The sequence below is a fragment of the Propithecus coquereli genome, unplaced genomic scaffold (assembly GCF_000956105.1).
Source record: "Propithecus coquereli isolate 6110/MARCELLA unplaced genomic scaffold, Pcoq_1.0 Scaffold52, whole genome shotgun sequence".
Classification (NCBI taxonomy): Eukaryota; Metazoa; Chordata; class Mammalia; order Primates; family Indriidae; genus Propithecus; species Propithecus coquereli.
Window position 1 is genome coordinate 758,636 of NW_012151063.1, and position 9,177 is coordinate 767,812.

The following is a 9,177-nucleotide window of genomic DNA, read 5'->3' on the forward strand; positions in this document are numbered from 1 at the left end:
GCCTCCCCGCAGGCCGGCTTTGGGAAGCTGACTTCCAAAGCCACAGGGCTGACACCCCCCACCCCGCAACAGTCCAGGAGTGAGTCCGACCCTCCAATCCCCGGCCCCGGCCTTGGAGCTGGGTTCTCTTCTTGCTTCTACCAACAGCCTGAACGGATGTCATCACAGGTATCCTCTGGTCTCGTGAACAAACACCGCATGGCCTGAGATGTTTAACTTCGTGTGTTCCTCTGGCTGCTGGTATGTGGTCATGCATTTTTCTGCATGTCTCAGGGAGGGTGTTTTCTAGGTGAGCTTAGTTAGCCTTTAAATCAGTAGACTGCGAGGGAAGCAGATTCCCTTCCCTAAGGTGGCGGGGCCAGATCTAATCCGTTGACAACCAAAGACTGACTTCCGCTGAGCAAGAAACGATTCCGCCTTCAGGTTCGGATGGTAGCTCCTCCCTGGCTCAACCCCGCAGATTTCAGACATGCCACGCTTCCATAATCACGTGGGCCAATTTCTGAAAAGCAATCTCTCTTTCTATACAAACACACATTTTAGGGACACTCAGTTAAATCTGAATTTCAGAGAAACAATGAGAAACGTTTTAGTGTAAGTATAGCCCGTGCAATATTTGGAATATGCTTATACTAAGCATGCATTCACCATTCATCTTTAGTTCAGACTGAACTGAAGTCCGTGTGCTGAGACGGCCGAGGGGAACCACCCGTCACACGGCAGATCTCTTTAGCAAAGGGCTGTCCACACGCACCCATGCTGTTCCCTGCCCAGCGCACTGTGTTAGGCATTGCAACAGGGACAGACAGAACTTTCCCAAATATTCAAGTTCTGGTTCCTCGTGGCTCGACTGCTCACCTCCTGTTTCTCCTTTTACATTTAACTGTCAGGGGCGGGCAGAAAACAGGCCACACCTTCAACATCCTGCTTGGAAATTTCCTCGGCGAAACATCTGAGTGGATCACCGGTACGTTCCGCTCTCTGCAAAACAGCCGGTCACGATTCAGCCGCTGACTTTGCTACTTTAACACAATGACTGTCCTCTGCTCTTCCACTTTCCAACAACACATCCCTTGTTTCCGTCAGAGACTTCCCCACAAGCACCTTTGATGGTCCTATTTCTACCAACACGTGTTCAGAATGACACGCGTGCCGTCACTTCCCTGAACCAAGATCCGCGTTATTCAAGTGCCGCGATAAAGGGACACAAGCTGAGTGGCTTAAACAACAGAAGTGGACTGTCCTCAAGCTTCTGGTGGCCACGAGTCCAAAATCAAGGTGTCAGCAAGGAGAGTTCCTTCTGCAGGTACTGGGGACAGAGTCTCCCCTGGGCTTACAGACAGCTGTCTTGTCCCTGCATCTCTTCTCATCACCTTCCCCGTAAATATCTCTGTGTCCAAAGATCCCGTTTTTATAGGGATACCAGTTGTGTCAGATTAGGGTGACCTCTTTTTAGTGTGATCATGTGGAATGTCCCTCCGTCAAATAAGGTCCTATTTACAGGGGACTGGAGGATAAGACTTCAGCGCGTCATTTTAGTGGGGCACAATTTGAACTCTAACACCTGACATACACACACACGCACACACACACACATGAGCTGAGACGTGGGTGCAAATGCATGTACACACACACCCAATGATACGCCAGTCCAGGCGGCAGGGAGCTCCCTGGGAAGCTGGGTGAGCCAGGCATTCTCTCTCTTTGTCCCGGCCAGCCTCCCTGCTGAAGCCTACCTGCAAACAGATAAATGCAATCGCTCAAAATCACCTGGAATGTCTCCCTTATTTCTCCTCACATCCTTTCATCTTGGGTTCATCACACACTCCTACTGTGTTGGCGCTCGTATCGTATGCAATGGACGTCACAGAGCAAACGCCCTATCAATTCTGCCATAACTTGATCTCAACTGCCCCAGACGTCACCAGGTACCCCAGTGCCAGCTGCTCCCATCTGGGCAGCTGCTCCGACACCACAGGGCACCGAGCACAATGCGGCCGCCAGGTCGCAACGCTCCTGTCCGCTGCTCTCTCCCTGAGCTCAACTGGCTTCGCAAACTCACAGCAAACTCTGCAAGCAAAGCCACTCTCAGCCAGATTTCTTTGTAGATACCCATACAACCAACACCTCCCAGTGTCATCCGCTGGCAAAAGGTGTCGTGCTGGTAATATGTGATCAGAGAACGCTCCCTTCCAGAACCCGGACTGTGCGTGCAAGTCTCTGAGCTCACGGTTGTTTTTTTAGGACTCTAACTTGGGAAGGCTGACCTCATGTCTCGGTGGCGCCTGAGGTTTGGGGAATTTGCAAAAGTGACAGCTCCCTCCAGACCTAGCGCAGCGCCCGCACCACAGTCAACCAGAGATGGCTCCAAAGTTCGAGTGTGTGCAAGTTAAATCATAAAAACAGTAGAAGAAAATACAGTGGTGGTGGTTGAATCTGAACATACAATCTCTATAGCGTGATGGTTACCCCAGGCTGGAAAGGGCGTGCGTGGAAGGGTGGGTAAAAAGAGGTTGGTTCGTGGATATAAAATTACAAGTAGACAGAGAGAATAAGCTCTAGTGCTCAGGAGCAGAACACGATGACCACAGTTAGCAACAATATATTATCTACTTCAAAATAGCTAGAAGAAAATATATTGGAAATGTTCCCAACACAAAGAATTGATAAACGTTCAAGGTAATGAATATTCCAATTACCCAGAGTTGATCATTACGCATTCTATGCACGTATCAAAATATCACATGTACCCTATAAATATGAATGACTGTTATGTATGTATGTATGTATGCATTAAAAAATGAGAAAAATACACATAATCCCACAGTTAAGATGGCTTTTTCTAAGGAAAATGCACAAATCGTGGAAGAAAAACTATTATCCGTGACCACAGAAAAATGTTAAGTTGTATATAATCAAAACTGTCACAAATGACATGAAAAGGCAGATGACAAGATTGTAGCCCGGGGATAAAGGATTCATCCTTTGTGGACAAAGAGATTTTGTAAGAACCTCCACCCCGAAAGGGGCAAATGAGCAACAGATACGAAATAAAACGTAAGCACAGGAAATGAAACCTCACTCATGAAGAAATAAATAGTACAATGATTACCAGTTTTCATCCATCAGTTAAAACAGGTCAAAAAGCAGGGTTCTACCCAGAATTAGTAGGCATGGAAAAAATCAGATGTTTAATACATTCAGTTAAAACTTTCTAAGACCGTACCTATTTAGGAGGCAGGTTGGAAGCGACCGTCAAATATTTATCATACATGCATTTTCCCTATGACTCAGTGATTCCACGTAACACTCTTGGGTGGTCACCGAATTCTGCACCCTTTATGCAAGGACAAGGGTGGAGGCAAATGGAATCGCTGGACGCCAGCCCCCAGGTGATATGTATTCTGGTGGCCCCAAATCACACACACTCGGTCTATCTCGGGAAGATGGCAGGTCTACCAGGTGCGCCATTTTTATACGGACGTCAGAGCAAGACGAGATCTGTCCCGACAGTCAGAGGTCAGAGTAATCACGTAAGCCCTTGGTGGCCTGGGGTGCACCAGCAACCAGAGAGGACATGTCTCCCTGGGAGGATTGGGCATGGGAGATGCTGTGGGGTGGGAGGGCACCTAGTTCTGTTTAGTGGATGCCCTCAGTGGCCAACTAGAAAACGTGTGTCTGGGTCCCCAGGGAGCACGGGGCGACCGTTCCCGACAGAGTCCCCACACCAGGGCACAACCCTGCCAATGACCACGAAAAGCAACGTGTTAACCAGAGATCTGGACCTTCTAAGAACATCAGGGGCAGGACAGTGACGATGGGATTGATTTTATCTGAATGCCAAACATGCACAAAAATATCGCATGCGCCCAGGAAGCCACCCCGTCATGAGACATGCCTCCCACAGCAGCCACATAAATGGCTCGCTCCTGAGTCCCCACGGGTTGTGACACCGGCATGAACCCCGGGCGTTCTGCATGGTCATGTGGCTCTTGGATGCCAGAACCTAGTGCTAAGTGCACAGCCTGGGCTTTGGCAAGAATGATGATGATTATCAAGACTTAAACCCCCAGGTGTGCACTGTCAGCTGTAGGTGATGAACATGTTTTTGAGAAAATGGTGTCAATCCTGGAATCCATCACTCGACGGTTGCTTAAAATGCCCAGCGTTATTTAGAATGAACCATAACTTCCCATGGTTTCAGGTGCACCGGGCAAGATAACATTCCCACTTGTAAACCTATTTTTATACCAAGCACATAGAAACTCTTAGCGTACGTGCTATTTTAGAAGGGCTGACATTACCCGAGCGATCAACTGCCTTTTCCTGCCCTCCCCCAAGGGAATATGATACAGCTGCCCAGTTCTGTGCGCGGCGGGGTGAGACCCACGCCAGCCTCAGACGCAGAAGTCCAGGTGCTGAGTTTAGGGTAAGGTGCCTGCCACCCAGATCTCCTGCGCAAGTCACATGAAATTTCCCATCCTCAGATTTTCCCCTGTGAAACGAGGAGGATGGAACACAGAATTCCATGGCTCCTTCTAGCATGTTCCATAGAACAGGTAAAAATGTGGAACTATGCCCATACCAACGACACCTATCCTTTAAGGAAAAACCATTAACTCATTTAAATTTCATGTAGGGAGAGTAAAAGCTGTCCAATGCACCTTTGATTTAACCATAAAGTATAAAAGTAATACTCAAGTATTAATTTTAAGTATCAATTTCAAGTATTAATGACCATAAAGTACAAAATTAATACACTCGAGCCGTGTGGGGACTGGGGGTGCTGAACCCACCTCTCAGTTGAAAATCTGGAAATAACTTTGGACTCTCCAAACACTTAATTATTAATTGTCTACTGCTGATCAGAAGCCTTACCGATAACATAAATACCGATCGACACCTACTTCGTATGTTCTGTGTACAACACAGGGCTGTCTGAAAAGTGTCCTGCCATGTAATATGAAAAATTATGGAAATTATGGCTGGACACCTTCTAGACAGCCCTCATAGACTGCATCCTTGTAGTAAAGTAAGCTAGAGAAAAGAAAATAGTATTAAAATCTGAAAGGAGAGAAAATACATTTGCTATTCATTAAGTGGAGGTGGATCATCCTGAAGCTCTTCATCCTCATCATCTTCACTTCGAGTAGACGGAGGACGAGGAGGAAGGGGAGGGGTGAGTCTTGCTGTGTAAGTGGACCAGCATAATTCAAATCTGCCCTCTTCAAGGGTCAACCGATATATATGTTATCATATAATATATATATAATATGTATGTATATATATTGAGTCCCATTCCGCTATGGAATCGCAAATAAAGCTTAGTATGTATGCACTGTGTCAGCCCTCAATGTAACGAGTAGCTAAAACACTAGCCCATAAACGCCCCCGCCAGAATTTCCAACACTATGCATGAGATCACGTCTTCGAGAGTCCTACCCATTTTTGAAACACTGCTTTATTTCCAGGAAAACTCAGGCGCTGTTTCTTAGAGACAAAATCCCCAAGAATACTGATCAAATACCACCTTCTGGAAATGCAGGCATCTGAGAGGAAAGCATTGTCTGCCAGTCATCACATAAGAACTCTCAGGAAAATTCCCTTTTCAGAGGCATTTGTGGAGTCTGCGGGTTCCAACGTCACAGACAGAGAAAGCCACTGTCTGATTCCCTATGGAAACACTGCTGAGGGAACGTTCCTCTCAGAGTGCCGCCTGTCACCAGTCTGATGCACTTTCTCCATCAAGAAAATGGGGTGAGTTTCGGTCAACCTACATGCTGAATAAATCACCCTAAAAGCAAGAGAGAGGCGAAGTTTCTCAACCTCAGGCCAAGGGTCTAACTCCCGGGTGAATATTCTAAGAATTCTTCCCGCAAAAGGAAGACAAACCGCCCCAAGACAGGTGCCACGTAGAGGCCCCCACACTTGGCGAGTGATGAACGTTCTCTATGTATTTTCCGACGGTGGTTCCACGTCTCAAGCCACCCTACCCCAAACAGGACCCGTGAGCTCAGGGGTTCTCCCTGACAACTAATAATCACAAATATAACAATTTGTTAATAGATGAATTCGAGAATTCCACAGTTCTCCAAACACATGCTTCTCTGAATCTCAGGTCAAAGGCTTTGTCTTCAGAATATTTATTTTCAATGAAAGATTTTTGGTTCCTCTTACATTTTAATGAGGAAGCCACTGAGAAGTATTCTCAGAGGCAGTGATTAAGGGTCATTCATGATACATGACGTTAAATCATGTGGGAGTATTCTAGTAAGCAGGTGGGGAGACCCGAGTTCCAGACAGGACTGGGCTCGAGGGCACGCGTTCAGGTTTCTCCAAGCGTTGAATGATTACACACATGTTCGTTATTAATATATTCATACTTCTCAATCCATACATGAGAGTGCTCCCCACGTGTTGGGTTAGACGCAGGGCTAACTGTAAATGGTTTCTGGGCAATTTAAACAAAGATCACACACGTCAAAAACAGCAAAGGTGAGCCCCTTCCATGTTCCATGTATGAGCTTAAATTTTGCAGTTACCTGGATTTTTATGTATGCACAAATCCCAGGTCTATTTGAAAGCAATAACTTTCACCCCCCCCCCAAAAAAAAAAAGGGTTCCTTAACGCCCTTTTGGAAAAATTAAACAAAAGCCTAAATAATAATGTATTTTTAAAACAATGGTATTTGCTATGGACTGAATCCCTGTGTCCCCCCAAAATCCGTAAGTTGAAGCCTCACCCCCAAGGTGATGGGTTAGGAGGTGGGGCCTTTGGGAGGTGATGAGGTCCTGAGGGTGGAGCCTCATGGATGGGATCAGGGTCCTTATAAAAGGGACCCCCGAGAGCTCCCTCGCCCCTTCCACCCTGTGAGGACACAGCGAGAAGGCGCCGTCTATGAACCAGAAGTGAGTCCCCACCAGACACAGACTCTGCCACGCCGGGGTCTCGGACTTCCAGCCTCCAGCACTGAGAGGAGGAACCAGCAGGCACTGCTTCGGGCATCCCATAACTGCTCAGACACTGCCTAAGTGAGTTAGGAAGTCTCCAAACAAGATTCGAACTACCCTGATCAAAACAAGATGGCGGCAGGACAAGTTCCAATCGGTTAGAGCCGAGATGGCGGAGAAACCAACCCCCTCTTGCCTTTGCAGGTTCATTTTACCCTCATTACCATAAAATTACCATGGAACTCCCTAACCCTAACCTACCACTCCCATCACGCACCTGGCGCCACGACACTTCTGGCTTGAGTGTATTTAGGAGAAAGGAGGGCGTCACCCTAATTCCAGGAAAACCCTGCCACTTTCTAAGAAATAACGTGAGGATTCCTCTCCTTGTTTAGCCTACAAGTAAGCCGTTTCTTAAATAGAGGGACCCAAGGAGCCATGGGGCCGGTTCTCCTCCGCAGGGAGGAGTAGCCTCTACGTTGTTTGTAGAGTAGATTTTCTATTCTTCCTTAAATAAAACTTTCTTTCAGTTTACACTACCCACTTGCTACTGAGTTCTTTCCTGTGCAAACCCAAGGACCCATGTGGACTTCAAGTGATTTCCAGCCCTGGGAGTTAGGTTCCCGCGTCAACATACATGTGCACATGTGGAAATGACATTCGTTGGAAACCAAGCAGGTGGAAGCAGGGAGGAGGTGGGTGAATTCACGCCTAATGGGTACAATGCACACTGTCTGGGGGATGGGCACGCTTGGAACTCTGACTCCAATAGTACAGATGCAGTTCATGCAACCAAAATGTTTGTACTCCCATAACATTCTGAAATTAAAAAATTATTTTAAGTTCAAAACAAAAAGATATGAACTGTTTCTCAAACCAAGACAGCTGAGTTGACTCCGATTAGTGACTATAGAAAGGAGAAAAAAAATAAAAAACAGACAGGAAGCCTCCCAGCGCAGCAGTTCCGACACACTCCAGCCCCGGGGCCAAGTCCGTCAGCTGCTACTTCTGCGAGGCCCGCATGTGATGATGGCGTGTATGCTCACAAATCTTTTTACAGTGTTTCTAAATGGTTGGGGCGGTGGAGAATCAAAAGAACAATAATATTTCATGACACAAAATAGATATGAAATCCAGCGTCCATCAAGTTTTACTGGAATGGGCTCGTTGACGGAGTTTTACGGCTGCTTTTGAGGCACAACGGAGTGGTTCAGCGATGGGCACAGTGTGGTCCGCAAAGCCAAAGACGGCCACCACGCTGGGAGCCAGCAGTGACAGGGTCAGCAGACTGCGGCCAGGGCTGCTGGAAGCTGGACTGTGGTGTCCCCTCCCTGCCCAGAATGACAGCAGCCAGGACTGACACCATAAGGCTGATCAGGGGTCCCCGGGGAAGGAAACTATGGAATACCAGAAAATCTGGAAAAATTAAGCAAAACACTGTGGTTGCTTGTGGAAGCCTAGAAGTCACATTGTCCATTAACGAGGCACAGGCACAGTGAGTTTCTACACAGCAGAAGAGCCAAGCGGTTAAACGGAGCCCGAATCACTCGGACAAGACGCCGCGCGGCTGAGATGACAGTCGCCAACGCGGCAGGTCTGCTGTCTACGCACAAAGGGAAGGGGGACAGGAAGGAAGGGGAGTCTATGTAAGAGGGGACACAAGAGCACCAGGAACCCCAGGAGCGGCCGCTCGCGGACGTCGAAAGTCAGCCTCGGTTCCGGGAAGCTTTTCCAGGTCCTCTGCAGGGCACCGTCAGCACACGGATGTCACAGGTGACAACTGGGCACCACTGGCTCGTGCCGATGCCTCCCATGGGCCATCTGCCCCTTCGCTAAAAACAGCGCACGACTTTATATCATTCCCTCCCAAGCTACTTCCCTCGCCCTTCTTAGGCTTGCTAAGAAAACAGTTAAAACGAGGCGCTTCTGCAGAGAAGGAAGAAAGAAAAACCACAGCTCAGAATTAGGACTCTGCAGTGAGATCTAAGTGCGAACAAACAGAAAAAAATGCACGGTTTTGAGGGCGCGGCGAGCCAGGCAGGCTCGGATAAGAGAAGTACGTGGGGGTGAAGGACACGTCTCTTTGTAAGAAATTCTCCAAGACTCTGGTGATCTGTTATCCAAAAACAACGTGTGGACATTTCCCTCTTCGGTGAAAAAGTGCCGTGGAATCGGTGGGTGCTCACGACTGAGAACGGGCTCGTTTAAACCCAAAACATGCACCTG